Source organism: Wolffia australiana, chromosome 1, assembly GCF_029677425.1.
Source record: "Wolffia australiana isolate 7733 chromosome 1, ASM2967742v1".
NCBI lineage: Eukaryota > Viridiplantae > Streptophyta > Magnoliopsida > Alismatales > Araceae > Wolffia > Wolffia australiana.
In genome coordinates, this window is record NC_135835.1 from 1943521 (window position 1) to 1967383 (window position 23863).

Sequence of the window (23863 nt, forward strand, 5' to 3'; positions counted from 1 at the left end):
TATGATTTTTGTGAGATTTATCTGAGGAAGAAATGAATTTTTAATGAGGAAAGTGACATATTTATAAGTGAAAAATGAGTGTTAAAGTAATTTCCAAACTTCAGGGAGTTTTCTTAAATTGGTGTTGCATTTATGCCCATAAAAACAGCTCTCGATCGTGGGTGCTGGCGTAAATATATTATTAACATAAATACAGGGTTTTACTGCAATAAAGCAGCAACTTTTAATGGTTTTTTTTTAGGAGGAGAGAGAGCGAATCAGAAATATACGTAAATAATTTTGGGCGGCGTCCTTTTGCATGTTTGTTCTAAATGAGGGACTCGGTTGCAAAATTCCAGGCCACTCCCTATCTGGGAGGTAAGCTCACCTCCCGAGCTGTGCATTTAAAGTGCATGCACGGGACGTGACGCGGCATCTTATGAATGGCTTAAATTATGACAAGCGTAGAGGTACTTGCAAATCGCTAAGTATTATATTGTTTTTTCTTTAATTTTGATTCCAGGCCAAGGGGTACGTGGCACAACAAGAACGAACCTGCCGTTCGAAGTTCAAAAGTCGTCATCCAATGAGAGATCGACACGTCATTGCGTGTTTAAAAGAAAATAATTAAATAAATGGATTTAAATCCAATGGTAAAAATTGGTTTAAATTCATTTATTCATAACTTTTGATTCTGAGGTCTGACTGAGATTAGTTTTTTTATGGATTTTCTCATTTTCCCCCCTCCTTCTATCTGTATGGTTTGATCATTCAGATCAAGGTTATATTGATACATAAAAATTAATTACTAAATGGGGGTAAAATGGTGATTTTCACCATGTAACCTAAGTACAAAAGCTGGATTTCGAGAGGGGGAGCTCATTCTTGATGGTACTCTATCACAACTGTAAGACCGATAGGAGCTCCACCTTGGATCAACCTATTGGGTACCTTTTTCTTGTTTGTATTTGAACTTTTAGTGTATTTTGGATGATATGTTAGTTTAAATTCTTGATTGTTCTTCTTGATTCTGGTCGGAACTTCTAAATTGCTTGGTTTGAGTGGTATGTACAAGCCCTTACTAGGATTGAGAGGAGAAATTGAGAGATTTATCTAGATATTCCAAGTGCAAATTAAAATAAACTATAAAAAAACTTCAATTTCTAGGAGCTGAAAATTCCTTTTTTATTATCCAATAGAGTAGTTATTTTTTAATTATCAAGCGTACAGAACCAACTAAAACAAATCAAAATTTTCTCCTCTCAACCTCTCTAATTGACCCCTTTGACCCTTTGACCCTTTTCTTTGGATCAAATAAGCCAATTTAGAGCCCTATATTCTTCTATTCCTCACATCTCTCCCATCTCTGTTTCTAAATTTCTCATTTAGTTTAAGGTGATTTGATCTTCATTGAAGATCAAATTGACTTCAATTAGTGTCAAATTATTCAATTAGATCATCAATTGAATTAACTTACTTGCTTCCCTTGGACGATACCCTTTACTTATCACTACACATCTTAAGTAGGGCTTTTATAAATTTTATTGTATAAGCTGAAATTGACAACGACAAGGGATTAAATTTTATTAAAATTCACCCCTATTTTCGGCTTGTCAATTACGCATTAAGGAATTAATATATATGGATATAAAAGGAAATGGATCTAAGACTCATACTATGACTTCTGTCATGGGTCTGCTCTTGATCATCTATCTGCACTTGTATTCCATGAAATCCTATTCCTTTGAGCATGGGACTTTTGGTCAGATGCAAGTGGCCATTCCTACTGGACCATTCCTCTTTGTCAAACTACATTTTGATAACTACCATGTCTAGAAAATAATCATCCTACCTAAGCTAACCTAGTATTATTGAATAAATTTATAGACGGCACACTACTTGATGATGGAAGACTCCGTCGAACCAGTTCCAGTGCAAGCTCATGAGCGAGACCTAGCTTTTTTGGAGTACCCGACTCGTCAATTGGCCACAAAGGTTTGATGTTATCATTCCTTATATTTTCTTTGTTTAGTAAGACCTGTATGTCAGCTGCATATGTGTTTGTTTTTTATTCGTTCACACGTATTTGGGGTCACTATTTGTACTAACACATTTGTGAGTATGTGAGCCCAAGCATGGGCACGGTAGTAGGTATCTCTCTCCTATTAGCATTATGGGGGACCATCGCAACGACATCAACAGGAGACGAGTTCAACAGCACCAAGCTGCTCGAGCCAATATTTTGTAGTCCAGATTTCAAGTATTTCGCTTAAGTTTATCCATACGTGTCGCATGCTATTTCTTTAAATTTTAATTTCATTGGACGATCGGGTTGGGCCATTACGTTCGGGCCTCGTCCCTTATTTTCTTTCATCTTTGTAATGTACATCATGGGAGACGTCATCTCGCGATTGTTTATCCCTTCATTGTCGGCCACTTGGCAGCCTCCCTCCCTATATAGAATGAAGGCATGTCCAAGGGAAGACAGAATGTCATGTCCAAGAATTAAATGTTTATCTTTTTTATTTGATTATTGTGCTTTAGAAGTAATGCAGTTTAGATCTACAACAGTTATAGATCGTCAACCGTCGTTACCATGTTTGCATCCTCCACATCCATATCATTCCATGGAACAAGTCGGCTACAATGATTTCTATCCCCCCAAGTTCTTGAAGGCCTTTAGAATTCAAATTCTTGGAGGTTTGCCTACACAAAAATCCTTTCCTTGAATGAGACGTAGCTGCTGACGCCAAGTTTCTGCTTTGTCATCGCCACCTTGACCGTTGTCGCCGCTACTGGCTCGCCAAAGTCACCGACGCCATGCCACCACCCACCTCTACGTCACTCATCCAGCCTTGTGCACCCAGCACCGTGCACCTCGTGCTAGGTGCCCCAATGCCATGGGCCCACCACACACGGCTGCTCCGCGTGCCCCGCACACCCTAGCACCGCATGCCTTGCGCCACGCGCTTGGGTGGCATTCGCCCATCTCCGTGCACCCATGCCACGTAACCTAGCGTCGCGCACCCCAACATTGCGCGCCTTGCACCGCGCCCCTAAACACCGCACGCCCCTTCGCACTGCGCACGCTCTTGCGCTGTGCACTCCCACATCGAGGTTAGTGCTGCTACCTTTCCATCGCTGTGCAAACTCTGTACCTTATTAATCAACATCAACCCAATCGTCGGCACGCCACTACGGAAAATTGACGGTCGCCCATGCCTACACTAGGTACTATTCATCTCCCCTTTCGGTTTAGTATTATTACTTGTTGTAGTGACATCATTCCCTTTCTGTTCCGCTGCCCGGTCACGAAACTACATATAGGTTAGCTACCTTTGTTGAGAGTTAGGATATTTTCTATGCAGTAGAAGACTATCCAACTGATAATGTAAGTTGTTGACGCCATTGGGTTTTTAAGCTCCTTATGTCCTAGGCATTTTTCTTTGGTTTTATGGGTCACTGTGAGTTTGCACATGACTCCTTTCCCCTTCTAGAACATTAGTAGATCATCAGTCTTGATTTGTTTGCTGCCTTATTTCTTGTCAACAAGTATTTTGTGCTGCCTTATCCAACTGATCATCTTTGGGCTCCTTGTGTTCGATCATCTTCTACTGTAAGGCAGCAACACTGGGAGAATTCTGGAAATATTGTATTACATCATATTGGTATCAGAGCCGGTCGTGTTATTTTAAATAACACGATCAGTAGCATATCACTCTTAAAAATTTTGTTCATATGCATGCCATATCTTGAAATTCATTCGCTTATTGCACAGCACGTCATAACATCATACATTGCTTCCATAGTCCTTGGAAGGCGATAAGTTGACCATATAATGGTTCGTACACGAGCCCAGCTACGATCTGCCGTTGGAAATGAACACGTTGAGGATGATATATATGATCCCAACGTAGTGGATCTTCCACCTGAAGACCCCCAATATGACCAATTTCAGCATGAACTCCATGAAGACGTTGAGGTAATATTACCTCCTCAAGCTGTTAGGGATCCCGTCAAGTGGGTCCCCACTCCAGCTAGTGTGACGGCTGTGCCCACTTCACCTACTTGGTCCAAAGACCAGATTTCTGCCATCACGGCACCTACACCTAGACCACCATCAAACAGACAGCAAGCAACCTCTTTGGCGAGCAAAGTTCCACGACGATCGGGGAAGGCACCAATGCAGAACAGCCCGACACCACCTCTTGCTCAGGAAGTACCCGAACTGCTAATGCAGCACCAGCATGGACCGACGATGCGACAACAATGGTACTCAAGGAAGCAACACTGGGTGAATCCTCGCCTGAGATCACCATCGCACGAACGCTATCACAATCAGCGATACTATGAGGACCGCTCCTATCCACTACATAGGAACTTTCCGCCCGTGGAAGCTAGACCACCTCCCCATTATGAGCCACAAGGATACCCATACGAGGTAGCTCCCACTACGCAGGTGACTCAGACACAACCTACTACGCCATACATGTGGGATTATTCATTAGTACCGAGTGGGTTACCTTATACCACCAATCCTTCTCTGGTACCTGATGAGGGACCATCCAGCTTTGAAGACCACATCGAACCAGTTCATCGAGCGAGGCTCACGCACGAGACCCAACCTTCGGAGTATTCAGCGTCGTCAACAGGCCAATAAGGTTTGACGTTATCTTTCCCTATATTTTCTTTGTTTAGTAGGCCTTTTATGTTGGCCGCGCATGTGTGTATTTTCTATTTGTTCGCACGTGTTTGGACCGCTTTATGGATCTAGACGTTTGCACGTGTGTGAGCCCATGTGTGGGCATGTTAGTAATTTTTTCTCTCCTGCTAGGGAGTCTCAATTATTCTTAATCGGACCTTCTCCCCTTTATTATTGGGAAGGCCCATATTTGCACCTATAAAAGGTGGGGCCCGCCCATAGGAAGAGAGAAGAGAAGAAAGATTAAAGAAAATGTGATTTTTTTGGTGTTGTTTCCTCATTTTTTTAGTTTTTTTAGTTATTTTCACATTAACTAAAATGCCAATGCAAAAATAGAGAGCGAGAAAGAAACCCCAGAGTTTGCCAAAAACCGCTCCAGCCATCCCCAAAAACTACCACCGTTGCCATTTTTACCGGAGCTCCAGTCATTGCTTCTGAGGCCGCTCAGCACCCCCAGCAAAGCTAGCGGTCGTCTAGCACTGCAAGCGCCACCAGTGGTCGCCAAGCACTTCTAGCGGCCGCCAACGGCTGCCCAGCACTGCTAGAGGTCGTCAAGCGCCGCTAGCGGCCGCCAAGGCCACCACCGCCTGCGCAGCGTCGCTAGCAGTAGCATGTGCCTACATGTAGCCACTTAGCTCCAACCAACGCCACCTAGGCAACCCGCGGATGCCCCACACTGCTCACAGCCGCCCAGGACTGGCATACAGCCGCATAGGACGTCTACGGCTACCCAAGTTGCCCGCGACATCCCAAGGTCGCATGCGGCAGCATGGGGTTACTAGCAACCGGCCCCGGGCCATGCAGGACACTCGCAGCCACCCAAGGTCACCCTTAGTCACCAGCAATCGCCCGTGACCACCCAGGCCACCTAGGGCCGCCTAGGCCGCCCAAGCCACCTAGGCTGCCTACGGTTGCACTCGTCTGCTGTAGCAGTGGATAGCGCCCACTAGAGGCGCTCGCAGCACCGCAGCACCCGAGGCAGCAGCACGCGGACGCTTCAGCTGCCCATGGCTGCCCGCGACTGCCAGCTGCGTGGTGTCGTAGGCGTCATGTCTTGCCATCCATACCGTAGGCCATCAACTGTTTGTCGCCCTCATCGTGCCATGCCATCGCCACCGCGGCCGCAAGCCGCTTGCCGTCGTAGTGCCTCACCATCGCTCCTACTGCCACCAGCCATCTGCCGCCACGCCCAGCCGCTGCTATTATGCCTTGCCATCACCGTCACGCCCTGTAGTCACTGTGCTTGTCACTACACCAAAGCCCCACTTCGCCACCATGCTCATGGCTACTACCCTCACCGTGCCTTACCATTGTGCCCATCGTCGTGCCTAGCCACCTACTTGCGTTGTCGCGCCTCCTTGCACCGTTGGGCGTACTTGCACCGTCGTGCCTCCTCGTGCCACCACGCATACTTGCACCAACGTGCCTCCTCGCGCCGCTGTGTCTTCTCGCACTGCCGCACCTCCAGGCGCTACTGCACCTCCTTGTGCAACCACACCTCCTCTTGCCACCTCGCCTCCTCGAGCGGTCAAACCTCCTCGTGCCACCGCAGCTCCTTGCCTCGCTATGCCTACTTGCGCAACCGCACTTACTTGCACCGCCACACCAACTTGTGCCGTCGCGCCTACTTTGCGCAGCCCCGCCCACTTGCGTTGGCGCACCTACCATTTCTGTCATCATGCCAACGAGTTGCTCGTCTGCCAGTTATTGCCGAACCTTACAATGCTCATGCTTAGCGCTATTGGTACACTCATCTATTTCCCTCTCGGCGTTATATTATTTCCTTCAGTGCCTCCAAATGTTTTCTCCACTATCGGGGTTAGATTAGTGATAGATAGGATTCACATTCTGAAGATTAGGTTTTCTTTCCACCGTCAAAGGCGAGCACAAAAAGCGACAGTAGCGGTACTCGCACTCGGCCTTCAACTCGACATCCGGATCATCGAGAGCCTAGTGGCATTCCCAGGGCGTACTTACTGTAGCCTATTGGTAGTTGGTGTCCGTCGACGCCGAATTTATACTTCTCAGTGATTTTAGCGTTGCATCATCACTTGCATTATGTTTACGTTTGTCGTATCCACTACATTACATGATTGTCATCGCCCTCCCTATGGAGTACTAGGAGCAGTTCAATCCTGCTGTTGGTCGTGCTACATCAGTACCAGTCCAATACGAACCCAATCTTGGATAGATGTTCAATTACAAACCATCGTCTACCCCTGTGCTGAACCAATAGGGGGCACCGCCACCTCCTCCAATGGCGTCGCAGCCGTACATCATGGAGTATTCATCGGTACCCCATCCTACGTATCTCATGGGGCAACCAATTCAACCAGTGCAAGCGGCAACTTATGTGCCGCTGAATTACCATGGCAAGCTTCCCAAACAGCACCACAAGTGTCTCCAGCCCCCCATTTCCGTCATGGATATAATGAAGACAGAGTGTATTATCATTCCTCGACCCCACCAGCTGCGCCTGTCCCCAAACATAGGGCCCATTTAGAACCTCAGGATGTACCATGTCCGCCACCTGCCCGTCATCATCATAATGATGATGAACGAGACCGAAGACAAGAATCACATCGTGCTATGATACAGAAGAGTGTACACATGGAAGTTCTAATCTTTGAAGGATCACAGAATCTAAAAGATTATTCATATTGGGAATCAGATTTGGAAAGTTATTTCCAATGGTATGCTATGGATGTCTTCCAAGTGTATCATATGTCAAAGCTCTTCTCGGAGGACAAGCTAAAATTTTCTGGAAGAATGATAAAGAAGCTGCACGACGCCAAGGAGACCCATCCATGACATGGGACGAGATGTCTCGCAAATTCAAGGATAAATATATCTCGAAACTTTACATGACCCGGCTCTTGCTTAAATGGATAGTTCTTAAGCAAAGCAAGCAAAAGGTCAATGATTATATTGAAGAATTTGAGGAATTCTAAATTAGATGTAAATTTGTGGATCGTCCACCAATCCAGAATGCATTCTTTGTCGACAAACTCTGCTTCGACCTTGGAGTACACATATTAGAACAGAATCCTCCCATAGTAGATCTAACCTATAGTTTGGTAGAGAGCAATGAATATACTATTGAGGATACAGCTCTGCCTACCCCGGCCGCATCAAGTGCTGCTCCCATGCACTCAAGTGCACCTACCCCAGCCTGAACTACTTCTACCTTAGAATGGACAAGAGGAGTCAACTCAACGGTTAGGACAAACCCTCCTCCCACTATTACCACGATGCCAGCACAACCTGACTTTTCCGTTGTATCAACTGCACGACCACCAACTGCCATACGCAAACCCATGTAGTGTTTTAAGTGTAAGGGTTTCAGACATCATCGTACAGATTCTCCATTACCCTTACATATGGACATTCATGGAAAACCCTTAGAATCACCACCCGAAGATGACCTAGAAGTGAAACAGTATCTGAGAGAATGTCCCGAAGATGACGAGTATGAAGAGTCACTTGGCTACATTCAGATCACTCCGATCCCACCATCCCCGGTGCAACCTGTTGTGACTCTCTGAATCCAGCAAGATGCTACGATCCCGAAAAGGTTTTGTACTTTACGAAGACAAAATCATATGTCAGTAACTATACCTCCCATGGTAGCTTGTAGGACACCAAAAGCTGGTACAAGCATGACAGAAAGCCCCCAACGGGTGACCAGGACTCAAGCTGAACTCTCTACGTTGACACCAAGAGTCATCTTACGACCCTCGTCAAAACTGACAGCATCAATGCCCGCGAACAGAACTCAACGTACGTCTATCTTCTATTTGTACGTCAAGATTGAAGGACGTACTTATATGTTGATAAATAGTGGAAGTTGCGATAATGCAATCTCCAAAGATAAGATCGCCAAACTCGACCTTTCTTTGGTGCCCCACCCCACCCTACTTCCACCCTACCAATGAGAATGTCATGTCATGTACCCCTGAAGATGAGTATACATGATGAGAATGTACTATGCGGTGTCATACCAATTGATAAGATGAGTACATAAGATGAGTACAAGGATTCGGGGGCCTCCGAAGTGGTCCAAGTTATGGATGAGTTTGCTGAAGTATTTCCAGCAGAGCTACCGAATGAACTCCCACCAATGTGGAATATTCAACATGCAATTGACCTAGTTCTGGGAGCATCACTCCCAAACCTACCACACTATCAGATGGATCTCATAAAATAAGAGGAGTTGTATAATTAAGTAAATGATCTACTATCCAAAGGGTTGATCTGAGAAAGTCCAGCCCATGAACTGTGGCGGCACTACCCGTGCCCAAGAAAGACAAGACTTGGCACATGTGTTGTGACTCAAGATGATGGGGGACCATCTCGCCATCAAGATTGAACGATGCCATCAACCTCACTGAGCCGCATGAGCCGACGCCCACGACGCGTTGTTCAAGTACTCCGCATGAAGTTGATGCCGCATCTGTTTTCATTTGTTTCCTTCTGTATTATTACCGTTGTAATTTCTTTTGCCGTATTCTGGACTGAGCCTCTCGTTTTCTGGGGCCTCGTCCATTTCGAACGTTTTACTTTCTCATCGTTTTGAGAGAACCGCTCATCTCTAGACGGTTCTCTCCAATTATGCCCAGTTGGGGATGCCCTGGCTCTATATATGGACGACATGCCCAAGAGAACAGTGTTGTTGTTTATTTCCTTAGTTTTCTATTTTAGAGAGCTTATGATAGTCTTAGAAATTTGAAATTTGGAGTTATGAACATGGGGAGACGTGGTTCATGTCCACGTCTGGATCGTGGTCGTTCATCGACCCTAGTCGTTGCTTCATACCTTTGTTTCTAGCACGGATCGTCATTCTTGGTTTTGATCGCTGCTCAAGAATTTTTCATTCAAGAATTCTCTTGGTGGATTCTGGTCTAAAATCCACCCAAGATGCCCTCGTCTGTGTATGATACGATCCTCTTCTGTCGGCCTGCCCCTCATATTTATTCCATCAGGCGGGCTAGGTTCTAGGCAGTACCGTCATCACCACGCGGCCAATCTCTCTGTCGCCACTCTCTTGATCTCTATGCCATCACACACATTCAGGCCTCATGCAAGAACATCCAAGAATCAAACTCTTGGATCACACTATGCAAGAACGACCTATACCGTCTGCGTGACAAACTGGAGCATGACATCACAAGAATTCCAGTTCATTTTCATGAATCCTCGGCATTACTGAGTCACCCTGGGAAGTCTTCGCACCTGTTCTGCGCTTGCGAGCACTGCTGACTTGTTCGCTCATGCGCACTGCTGTGCCCCGCGTGCCGACCATCGTCTCTGCGTGGGCAACCATGCCCCCAGCGCACCGATCACCACCTCCGTGTGCACTGTCATGCCCCCTCAAGCACCGGCTTGCATGCTCTTCTATACGCTCCAGCAGACGGCCAACTCACTGCCCCCATGCCGGTCTAGTGACTGCTGTGCAACTCGTCCCACTAATGTGTCAATCATCGACTTGAATGACAACTTGGTCCTGAAACGACTACGCCCGTATCTGCCCCAGGTTTTGTCGTTCCCCTTTGCCCAGCAGTACTTTAATTTCTTTACACTATTTCGTTGATTTATCTCTCCGCGCCTCAAGAGTTAGGATCCTCTTTGTTAAACCACACTTGATCCACTTAGTGAGAGTCAGTGATTTCTCTTTGTGGTACAACTTTAGTCAATTACTTGAAATTGGACGCCAACGAGTAGAGCAACTACCGCTCTTCTTACGCATCGGAAATGTTCCAAAGGGACGTTGGGAAGTCGATTGTGCCAATTGTGCCAATTGAACATCGTCAACTTAGCTGATCTTCTTACTTTGTGGGTTACTTCATCATACCTGTCGTCACTTCTCAAAATTTGCATCATACTATCTAGATATCTCGTATCATCATCATTATCATTTGTGGTGTAATACGCGGTGAACGATCCTGGCTGATAGAGTATTTCATCACAAGAGCCATCAACAAAACCACCGTGAAGTACCTTTTTCCGATCCCGAGAGTACATGACCTGTTTAATGAGATGGTTGGAGCAACTATCTTCTCAAAGATAGATCTACGGAGTGGTTACCATTAGGTGAGAATTTGACCAGGCGACGTATGGAAAACAGCGGTCATAATCAAAGATGGCCTCTTTGAATGGAATGTTATGCGTTTCGGGCTATCCAACTACCGGAGTACTTTTCAACGACTAATGAATGAAGTACTCCACCCATTGATAGGAAAGTTTTTCGTCATATACTTTGACGACATTTTGGTATAAAGCTATACTTGGAGTGAACATCTCCAACACCTGCGAGAGGTGCGCACTGCATTACGTAGTGAAACACTCCATGCACACCATAAAAAATGAGTTTTTTCACAACACAAGTTTCTTTCTTACGATTTAATATTATCCACACAAGGTCTAGCCATCAATCTAGCTAATATTGAAGCTATCACTACGTGGCCCAAGCTAAAGGACGTACACAACATCCAAAGCTTTATGGGATTAGCAACCTTTTAGCAAAGGTTTATACCCAGAATTAGTGGTGGGACCACACCCATTACAGATCTGATCAGGAATGACAAATTTAATGGACACCCATGCCTGATAAAGCCTTCGAACTTATAAAATAACTTACGACAGAAACCCGGGTATTAAAATTATCGACTTCACAAAGCTATTTGAGGTGGCTTTTGATTCCTCCGGCGCTGAAATACGGGGAGTCCTTAGCCAAGAAGGGCATCCAATCGAGTATTTCAGTGAAAAATGAAACGATACTCAAAAGAGATATGATAACTATGAAAGAGAGTTCTATGCCCTTATGTAATCATTGTGCCATTGGCGCCACTACCTCCTCCCTGAGGAGTTCGTTCTATATTCTGCCCACAGTGCACTATGCCACTTACATGACCAAAAGAAGGTAAGTAACCGTCATTGATGCAGGACAGCTAGATGATGGATGCAAAATGACCAAGGAGACGGGAAGTATGGACGACAGGTTTTGGATGCTAATAGGGTGTAGGATCGGAGGGATAAACCAGGCAACAAATCCACACGATCGGTTTCATAAACTTAAATCCGATGAAATAATTGTGGTGTAGCCCCTTTCCTCGTCGAGGGCGGGAGTACTGTCTTCAACCACCGCGACGATGCCTAAGCACCAAATCCAATACTTTGAATTCGCATTTGCGGGGAAAACTCACGAAAGGCCTAATCCACTATTCATTGAAATTCAAAGAAACTCAAAGCAAATCCGACTGCGGTGGACAAATTCTCGAGGAATACTGGAAGAAGAACACACGACACCAAAGAGTTCAGGCGTGCCTCGGCACCGGAGTGCTGATAACATGCATCTTTAGTGCCTTATATTATTATATTTATGCGTATTTATGCATTAAATTACTCATATTTGCATGTTATCAAGCTTAAAATGATTAAATCTATTTTTAGAACAAATTTCTGAAATTTTTCTATATTTTAGGATTTTTCTAATAGTATATTCTAAAAGAATATAATTTTTGAGAAAGAATATGATTTTTATGGAATTTTTGGATATTAAATTTGGAAAGATATGATTTTTCTGATTCAAAAAATATATTTATACATTTTTTTGGGCTTTTATTTGATTTAATATGAAATTTTAAGTATTTTGGTTTTTTTTATGGCATAGTGTGACGTGGCGTGCGGATGCGCCGCCACATCAGCATTGAGAAAGAGATTTTTTCTTTGTTTTTTGTCCTTTTGACATGTACATGTGGCACGGAATATGAAAAGTCGCGGAATACGAAAGGCCACGGAATACAAAAAGCCATGGAATATGAAAAGCCGCGGATTACAAAAAGGCATGGAATATGAAAAGCCACGGAATACGAAAAGCCACAGAATACCAAGTGCTTTGACTTCTTAACAGGCACAAACTGATGACATTGATGAAGAGAGAGAAGAAATTAAAGGCTAGGATTGCTTCAACTTCCAATGGCCATAACTTTTCATCTTCCCCTCCTCTTTCTCTCCATACCCTCTAATCTATAAATAGAGGCCTGGATCATTATAAAAACCATCATGAACTTGCTTCCCACTTTTGTGGGCTGATTGAAAGAGAGTGAGTTTTGAGATCCATCAAGAGTGTTCTTGGTGTCTTGGGTGTGTGGAAGAGACAAAAGAGAAGAGGGGGAGCTTACCGGCACTCGCAAATCGCCGTGATCCTGGCGGAACGTAAGGATCTAAGGTAAGTGTCTTCGCCTTACGTTGTTTCTCTCCCAACATCATCGTTATCATAGTTATAGTTTTTTTATCAACGTTTCATTTATCACTTCACTTACTTACGTCCCCACTCTCTCATCTCTCCATCCTTGCCATCGTACCATTCCATATCCAACCACTATCCTCGTTCATACCATAGTTCATTATCGTGTCCGTCACAATCACTTAGTCTTTTATTTAAGTTAAATTAACATATAAATTAAGTACTTCTTAATCGATACCACTCGCTCATATCCTTGAATTGTGTTTTTGTCGATCGCTCATTGATCATCACTAGTTTAAGAAAGTAATTCCTTAATCATCGTTCCCTGTGGAGACGATCCGTACTCATCACTAACTACGTATTTTCAAGTAAGGTCAAATATATTTTATTGAATAATCTCAATCACCAACGACGAATTTTAACCCTAAAATTGAGATTATCAAGTGCGTGTTGAGGCTGTAGGGAATTCTGGTCGTAATGAGGCTCGGCGATCCAGGTGTTGCGTGGCCCTAGTGGTGGGGTGTCTCTACAACATGGGTAAACGACTGATGGCTATGAGATTATTCCATTCCATCACAAGCAAAGCTAGCACGGAGCTATGAGATTATTACATGTCTGATGGCTACCTTTTCAACGCTAAACGACTGTGCATTCCTCACAATTCACCAGAGAACGACTGATGGCTGATGGCTGTGATTTTCTTATTTGGGAAACACTCACCATAGAACTTAGTGGACATTTTAGAGTAAATAAAACCATACCATCTTTGGAGTATCAATTTTACTGGCCTTCCTTAAAATGGTGTGTGGGAAAATCCGCTTCTCGATGCCTACCTTGTTCCAGGGCCAGATTAACAAAGCAAAACGCAGGTTTATATACTCCTTTACTGTCCCAAACAAACCTTGGGATAATATCAGTATTGATTTTGTTCTAGGTCTACCCAGCACCTCACACAACCATGATTCGGTCATGGTTGTAGTAGATAGATTTTCCACAATGGCACACTTTGTGCATTGCCCCAAGACGGCCGACGCATCACAAGTTACAAGGTACTTATTTCATGATATAGTCAAATTACACAGAGTACCCGAAACTATTGTCTTGGATCATGATGTATGACTTACGAGTTATTTCTATAAAAACTTTGGTTTCTTGTGGAAACGCAATTAAAGTTTTCTACTGCTTACCATGCACAAACGGATAGTCAAACAGAAGTTGTCAAGCGTAGTCTTGGCAACTTGTTAAGGTCAATTGTTGGCGAGAACATTACGACATGGGATTAAGTGCTACCTCGCTGGCCGGCGCGCGGACGGGCCAGGCAGGGGCCTGGCACGGAGACAGGTTCACAAGTGGGACATATGCACAGGTGCATGATCAGGGGGGCCTGGATAGGAGAGGGATTTTATTAAGGGCATAGGGGGCCGACAAGTACAGCTACATGGCAGCGGTGGCGCCATTGGTGATGGCAGCGACGTCTCAAACAGTGGTGACGGTGACAGAGGGGGTGGTGGCTGCAACAGCGGCGGCATCAGTTGTATCTTCAAGATGTTGCCCAAAACAGGCAATTCTTAAAGATTTTGAATGAAAACTGTTCAAGAACCCCAAGTTCTTGAAAGATCTCAAGAAACTGGGGTGTAGAGAGGACTAATCCACAGAAAATTGACCCACGGAGTGATCTCGACGTGTGTTTGCGAAGGTGACAGCAAGGGATCCACATTCTCTGCTTGTTACGGAGCTAACTGCTATTTATTCTTTAAGAACACAAGAAAGAAACTTTCAACCTTTCAAATTGATAACTCCTACTCTCACTTGGGCATGCCATCCTCTTATATAGGGAAGATGGGTTGCCAAGTGGCCGACAAATAGGGGAAGAAACCGTTAGGAGATGATGCTTCCTGTAGACGATCATTACAATGACGAACAAAAATTAACGGACGAGGCCCAAAACATAATGTCCCAGTCCGATTGTTTGCAGAGATTAAAATACAAAGAAATAACGTGTGAAACCTATGAGCGAATTCAAGCCGAATGTTTGAAGCCAGGATTGCAAACATCGGCATGAGCAGCTTGGTACGGTTGAACTCATCCCATGTTGGCATCATCGCAATGGTCCCCCATCACACCGCCTGAGCCTATTGCTCCTAGTACACTTAACAATTCCCTCTTGGTATTATATTATTTCTCTTAGTGCCTCTGAAGTTTCCTCCATCGCTGAGGATAGATTAGTGTTTGATTAGATTCACGTTCAGAGGATTAGGATTTCAATCAGTACGTTATTGGTGGAGACCGCTGAGGATGTTCGCAAAAGCGGCAGTATCTGAGCTGGCACTATCAATCTTCAACCTGACATCCAGATCATTAGGAGCCTAGTGACGTTTCCAGGTCATGCTAAGTGTTGCTGAATGGTCGTTGGTCTATGTCAATGCTGTATTTATACTTCTCAAGGATTTCATCATTGCATCATCACTTTCACAACGTCCACATTAGTCATCTTATTTACATGTCATGACTGCCCTCACCCTCCCTGTGTGTAACACAAGTCGTCCGATCGTGGTGTCCGTGGTGTTACATCACCATATATGGGAAAGAATTATCCTACCTCCACTAACACAGTATTGTTGAATAAACATATAGAGCTCACACTACTTGCTGTAACCACTGCACATCAGCAACAACTTTGTTGATAATCTATTTATCAGAATTAGCAAGTGTTAGGGCTTTTGCATTAAAAAATTTTTGAGGCAACCCTCCCAATCCATCACAAAGGCAAAGACCTCAAGAGAATCTTGAGATAACTTAGAAAACACAACTGCAAGCCTAATACAATTAGTAATTATGGAGTTTCCCCGACAATTTCATGACATGGCGAAAGGCTCAATGACAACAAATGAGTATGTCAAATACTTCCATTACAGAAGCATTGGAAGATGTAGGTTATGCTAGAAGAGAACCTTCTATCCTTCTTGCTTTTGTGAGAGGATTAGGAATAGAGTGCTCTCAGTATGGTATCAGCATAAATGCCAACTTCAACCATGTAAATTTTGAGCAAATTATTGCTAATCTTAAATCTCATCATGGATATCTGATGCATCATCAAAAGGAAAGTAACATTATCTTGTCTTTCATGAAGATGTGTTTGCAGGTTCCCAAACCAACTCCTCTCTCCTTTTCAAGTCTTCCCCTAACTTTCCTCTCATCCTTCTTACCAACATGGATGGTTTCCTCTCCTCTCTCACCCACCACCTGCCACTACCCATCTCATCTCCCAATTTAGACTACCTTTTGCGAACAAAGACCTCGTGTCCCTCATTCTTTATTGGTATTTTAATTATGCACTGATAACACCCTAAATTCATTATTTATTTTAAGAAATCAGCACACTTTAATGCATATAAAGAGTTGAAAGTGGCTTTTTTCCAAGCCCATTCTAGTTTTTACCTATTTTCTGTTAATTTATAATTTCCTTATTTCTGCAATGATAACGAAATTTCTTATCCTTATTTTTATTTTTATTTCAAGGCAGGGGGGGTACCTCGTAGAACGAAAATGAACCAGCCATTTGAAGTCTAATTATGTCAGCCAATCAGCAAACTATATCACATTGCCTGTAGGAAAAACTAAACTAAATAAATGAAAAGGGATCCAATGGCTTAGATTGGTCAATTTATTTGTTGATAACTTTTGATCCCCAAGTTCGATTGAGGTGATTTTTTGATGGATGTGCTATTCGTCTTTCTCTTTCCATCTTTACAGTTGAATCATTTGGATAAAGTCTACATTGATGTATATGAAATATAATTAATTATTATGGTTAAATGTAATTTTTATCATTTAACCTAAGTCAAGCTAAATTTCAAGACAAGGAGGTCATTATGGAGGTGGCTCTATCACAACTGGAAGACAGAGAGATCCTTCATCCAGGACCAACCCTATTATGTGATTTCTAATTCTCTGTATTTGATTTTTAAGTGTAATTTAGATGATGTTTTAGTGAATTTCTTCATCATTCTTCTTCATCTATGTCTGAATTTCCAAATGGATTGGCTTGAGCGACATGTACAAGCCCTCGGTAGGATTAGGAGAAGATATCATGAAACTGACCTAGCTATTCCATTTGTAGGCTAAGAAAAAAATATAAAACTTCAATTTCAAGAATGAAATAGATTGACTTTATGATTTAATAGATAGTGAATTTAGTCTCCAAATCCCCCTAAAAAAACGTTGCAAAAATATCCTTATTAGCACCCTTTATTGACAACTTTAATCATCTTTATTGGATTAAAAAGTTAAGGGCAAATTGTCCTGTATATCCCAAGTTTTTCAAAATGTCCGCGATCTATCCCCGGTTTTTGAAAATGTCCGCGATCTATCCTCTATCCGCGATCTATCCTCAGTTTTTTAAATCGTCCGCGATCTATCCCCGTGTTCTAAAAAAAACGAGATCTATCCCACATTTTTCCGATGATGTGGGGTCCGACGCGGCATCCAAGTGGGCTGACCGTGATAGACGTGGCATCCAAGTTGGACGCCACGTCGTCGTCGGGAAAAAACCCCACTCTCTCTCTCCCTCAGCGATCTCTCTCTCTCTCTCTTGCGCGATCGCTCTCTCTCTCTCTCTCTTGCGCGATCGGTCTCTCTCTCTCTTCCTCTCTCTTCCGTGATCTCTCTCTCTCTCTCCTTCTCTCTCTCTGCGAGCTCTTTCCCTCCCTCTCTCCGCGATCAGTCTCTCTCTCTCTTCCGCGACCTCTCTTCCCCGCTTTCTCTCTCTTCCGTGATCTCTCTCTCCCCTTCTCTCTCTCTGCGGTCTCTCTCCCTCCCTCTCTCTCCGCGATCAGTTTCTCTCTCTCTTCGGCGACCTCTCTTCCCCTCTTTCTCTCTCTCCCGTGATATCTCTCTCTCCCTCCCCTTCTCTCTCTCTGCGGTCTCTCTCTCTGCGGTCTCTCTCTCCCCTTTCTCTCTGTCTGCGGTCTCTCTCCCTCCCTCTCTCTCTCTGCGGTCTCTCTCTCCCGTTCTCTCTCTCTGCGGTCTCTCTCTCCCCTTTCTCTCTCTCTGCGGTCTCTCTCCCTCCCTCTCTCTCTCTGCGGTCTCTCTCCTCCCCTCTCTCTCTCTGCAGTCTCTCTCTCCCCTTTCTCTCTTTTTCCTGTCTCTCTCCCTCCCTGTCTCTCTCTCCCTCTCTCTCCCCCCCTCTCTCTCTCTGCAGCCTCCCCCTCCCCCTTCTCTCTCTCTGCGGTCTCTCTCCCTCCCTCTCTCTCTCTGCCGTCTCTCTCTCCCTTTCTCTCTCTCTGCGGTCTCTCTCCCTCCCTCTCTCTCTCTGCGGTCTCTCTCTCCCCTTCTCTCTCTCTGCGGTCTCTCTCCCTCCCTCTCTCTCTCACTCCGCGAACAGTGTCTCTCTCTCTTCCGCGATCTCTCTTCCCCTCTTTCTCTCTCTTCCGTGATCTCTCTCTCTCTCCCCTTCTCTCTTTGCGGTCTCTCGCCCTCCCTCTCTCTCCCTCCCTCCCTCTCTCTCTCCGCGATCAGTCTCTCTCTCTCTTCCGCGATCTCTCTTCCCCTCGTTCTCTCTCTTCCGTGATCTCTCTCTCTCCCCTTCTCTCTCTCTCTCTGTGGTCTCTCTCCCTCCCTCTCTCTCTCCGTCTATTATGGTCAGCCCAGCTGCCCATTTTGCCGTCCGCGTCGGACGCCACATCAGCATCCGGAAACACAGGGATAGATCGCGGAAGTCTTAAAAACTTGGGGATAGATTGCGGAAGTTTTAAAAACTTGGGATAGATCGCGTGAAAAGAAAACCTGGGATAGATCGCGTACATTTTTAAAAGGGATAATAGCACAGTACATCCCAAACTGTTGCGAAAATCTGAGATCTACCCTTAACTTTTTTTTTCGCACCGTATATCCCCAACTCATGATATTGAAAACTGGCTATCCCAGTGACGTCATGGATCTCCACGTCGCCTGCCAGGTGGAATCATGGCCAGGTGGAATCCACCTGGCTGCCAGGTGGATATCCATGTCATCACCGGGATAGCCACTTTGAGATTAATTAAAAGGAAGGGGGAGAGAGAGAGAGACGTGTTTGAGTGGGAGAAGAGAAGGAAATAGCACGAAGGAGAGTGAAGAATTTGAACGGAAGAAGGCGCTGCCTCGACCTCCTCTCCGACGCAGACGCAGGCGCAGGAAGAAGGCGCCGGAAGATTCCGACCGCCTAACGCCGCTTGAGGGAGCTCGTCGTCTTCCTACTTCTTCCTACTCCTGAGGAGCCCTCTGTTGATGATCGCAGCCATCGCGAGGCGGTGCCCCTTTCAACCCTCCGACAGCGCCGCCCATCTCTAACCCCTCTCAATCTCCTCTCGATCTTAGGTGAGTTCATCCGTCGATTCAGGGCGAAGCGTTGGATCCCTCTTCTCGAAATCCCTCCGATTTGGGCTTTTTTTCCCCCGAAATTTACCGATTTCGCTTTGAGATTGAAGAAATTTTGTTTGATATATTCAATTTCCGTCGCGTTCGCGCAGAGATGCTTGGGAATTCGTCTTATTGCCGGACTTTTAACGTTTATTTTTTCCCGGTTTTCTTATTGACGTTTGATCAGGAGTGCTGCCAGTATCATCCGGCGAGTAATGGAGATGGGTGGGTTGAGTTGGGGAGCTCCCCATTTGATTCAGGACATGGAAAGGTAAGGCCTTTCCTCACTCAACTTATATTCCATAGTCGAATACTATTTTTCACCCGATTTTTCAAGACTTTAATCTCTATTGTTATTGAGTTGAATCAAATTTCTTGCTCCGGGGATTTTTTTTTCCATTTCTGCCTTTGTTTGACATTAAAAGCCGAAAATCCATTCTTTTCTTGTCACTTTTGCTAAAATTTCTTAATTTTATATTTTGCACACTCAATTCATATTCAATAGTGGAATATTTGTTTTCACCAGAAAATCCATCCCTTTTTTGTCACTTTTGACATTAAAAGCTGAATATTCCAGTCTGGAAGGATTCTTCACTGCCCATGGAATTATTACAAATCATATTGCGAATTGTTTATTTAATTTCTTTAAGATAGGCGCTGTTACCTCTGAGTATCGTTCAAATTTCCCTCACAATGTTTTTCCTAAGAATTTCCTTTCATGCGCTCTGATCAAAATTCCTCATTTTTTTTAATTCTTTCATTTGCTTTGCCATTCCTCTTGTTCTTAAAAGTTGATTCAATCCTACTTTAAATTTCAAATGACTTTTGTAAGTTGAGTTTAGGATCTATGTTTCTATTCTGTGTTTAAGCACCGAAAATTTTCTGCTTGGATATTCAAGATCCTATTAATATGGTCCATTCATCTCCAACTCCATGCACCATGTCATACTCCGTTTGATCATGTTTGTATTTGTGCGTATAAGTTCTGGATGCTTTTGGAAAATCATTACACCTTACTATTCTCCATTGTTATTTAAAAGGGCTGTTTCTGATAGTGATGGTGATTCTGAATATAATCCATGTGGAGAATACGAAGAATGTGACACGTATTCAAGTGAGCTCAGTGGATACTCAAGTGAGGAATGGAATGATGGATTTACTGACGGCCAGAGAAATAGTGAGTATGCTGATTCGGATGAGGACATCTTAACTGATGATGAGGGGGAGAATAGAAGGAACGTAGACAATGGCGCAACGTATGATCAAAGATGCCCCTTTGAGGATATTAAATTTCGAGTCGGCGAACAATTTGTATCGCCCTCTCAATTTAGGACAGCTGTGAAGAACCATGCTATATGGAATGGGTTCAACATTAAATTTTTGAAGTCTGGTGAGCAAAAAATGGAAGTGATTTGTAACAAAGATTGCCCGTGGAGGATATATGCTAGTTGGGATAGTAGGAAGGAGCACTTTGTTGTCAAGACCCTAAATGATAATCATACGTGCAGTAGGGATCCGAGGAATAGACAAGCCGATTACCATTGGATTGCAAACCACTTCTTAGAGCGGTTTCAAATGAATATGAACTGGCAGGTGGTAGATATAATGCGAGAAATAAAAGAACAGTTTGGAATCACAGTTTCGAAGCATACTTGTTGTAGAGCTAGATATGCGGCGCGCAAGACGCTTCGAGGTTCCTTGATTGACCATTATCACTTGCTTCCTTCTTATATTGCTGAGTTAAAGAAGGTTTACAGCGGTAGTACGTTCGACTTGGTGCTTGAGAGAGAGACTCCGGATTCTTTGGTTAGGTTTAAGAGACTCTATATATGCTTCGATTCACTAGCAAGAGGTTTCCTTGAAGGTTGTAGAAGAGTCATTTGTTTGGATGGATGTTTTTTGAAGACCAAAATGAGAGGTCAATTGCTTTGTGCTGTGGGCAAGGATGGGAATAATCAAATGTACCCTATTGCCTGGGCAGTGGTTGAAGGGGAGAATCAAGCTTCTTGGACTTGGTTTATTCAACTGCTAATGGGAGATTTAGGAATTCAGGTCGGTAATGGTTGGACAATTATGAGCGATCAACAGAAGGTATTTACATAACTCGTGCACAGTATTGTTACATTATAATTCTTTGAAGTCTCATTGCATAATGTACAACTAATATTCTGATGGTTTCTCACATTGTGTAGGGGCTCGAGAATGCAGTGGCGTATCTGTTACCACATGCGGAGCATAGGAATTGCGCCAGACATGTTTATGCAAATTGGAAGAAGAAGGGACATTCAACTGGGACATTGAGGATGTTATTTTGGAACGTGGTGAAGTGCACGACTCATATATATTTCCAACGGATCATGCAACAGATGACCACATTGAAACCACAAGCGGCTCAAGACTTTCGTAATATAGGCGTCAAGAAGTTTTACAGGGCTTACATCAGTGAGACGCCAAAATGCGAGGTGATTGATAATAATGTTTGTGAGTGCTTCAATAGTTATATCTTACAGTATAGGTCAGAACCTACCATAGACATGCTTGAAGATATTAGAAGTACTATCATGCAGAGGATAGTTAAGAAAAGGGAGGTAGCTTCTGATACAACTGATCAATTATGCCCTCGGATAAGAAAGTTGGTGGAAGGTAACAAATTGAAGTCTAGGACATGTAGCCTTAGACACGCAGGAGATTTTTAATTCGAAGTCACGGACTTCGGAAACAGATTTGTGGTTGATATACATTCAAGGTCCTGTAGTTGTAGATATTGGAATATAAGGGGTATTCCATGCTCCCATGCTATTACTTGCATTCACTGGATGAAGCAGGACCCTGTCATTTTTGTCACTGACTGGTTGAATAAAGATGTCTACAAGCGAGCATATCGAAATGGTATCCGACCATTAAATGGAAGGAGCTTATGGACCGAAGTTGAAGGGAACTATCTATTCCCTCCTATAGTCAAGAAACAACCTGGAAGGCCCAAGCAAAAGAGAAGAATCGACTCTAGTGAGAAAGTAGTTAATGGTCAACGATTATCCAAGAAAGGTGTGCAGATGACGTGCTCTATTTGCCACCAGGTTGGCCATAATCGGAAGACATGCATGGCCCAAATCGAAAAACATGCACCAAGTTGAGTGGATGCATTGTGGAAGGTATACGCTGGTATTTGCTACTTTTTCTCTAATATTTTCAAATTTTGCATCTCCTTGTTGATCTCTAGAATTTCATCTTCCTCTGTTTCCTTTTTTAGTGCGTGAAGATGAAGGGACGCGTCATTCCAACTTAGCCTTCCATCACATCTTTCCATCTCAACATCAAACTTTCAGCAATACTGATTCGGCAGGCATGGCCTACACAAATCATGTTTTTTGTGATGTACTAAAAACACATCTTGTACATATTTAACCACACATCATGTTTTTTGTGATGTACTAAAAACATTCAAATAGTATATCATTTTGCATGTGACCACGTTATACAAGGCAATATGCATGTTAAATTAGTTCCAAGCCAGGAGCAAATAGAGGATGCTCTAGCCAAGCCCCTCGATAAAGCATGATTCAAGCATGCACTTAAGGGGGTTGTCAAATTACTTAAGAATTTATTTATGTCACGAATTCATTTTTTTATACCAATTTTCTTCTTAAAATAACCAAGACAAGTATAGTTGAAAATTTTTAGGAAGTCTAATTTTTTCGCCGATCCAAGTTTCCTTTAAATCTTACTATCTGTTAGTATTTTTTGATTCAGGAAATTTTCAGACAAGTCATTTTATTCAAATTTTATGAATCTCTACTAAATCCTGCATGTCCACACATTAGCTCAAAGGGAAGGTTCAGGTAGGGATCTTGCAAACTGGGGGCCTTAAAAATCTGTCCCAGGTCAGTCTCTCTCGTCAACATGGTGCAAGTGTGTAAATTAATCAATCGATTAAAATTGCAGAAAGCAAAACCTGACATTTTTAGGGGCCTCTCTCCCTCAGTCATGGCTATTCAACATGACGTGAGGAGGCTGGCAATCCTTTGGCATTATTGTTTGTAGGAATGCTCCTACAAACTTTATTGTTTCCGTGATAGAATTTGAAAAATTGTGAGCTTGCTTTCACCAAAAATATCAAAGAGTGTTGTGGTCTCATTAACAAACTTTAATTCATTGACATCAGAATCTGCTCGTAAACTCACCCTCCAGGAACCTATCTAAAATGCTATTAAATGGAGCCACATATGGGATGAAACAAAGTTTTTTACTGCACTTTCTCAAAATCACCAATCAAACTCTTGGCTACTGTTCTATGTAGCAAGGCCCTTTCAACTACACTTCGATGGCAACATAGTCATCCTTCCACATCATGATTATGAAATAAATGAAGTTTTCTCTTTCAGGATTTTACTTTTAACTATCTGTCCATCACGCCTCACAAACAATGACAACAATGTTGTTTATAAGAAACATAATTCAAAAATCTGTTTGTCTCATATTTATAACAAATAGCTCTGGTCTGGACGGTCTGAATTGAAATGGAAACCAACGCTGGAAAATTA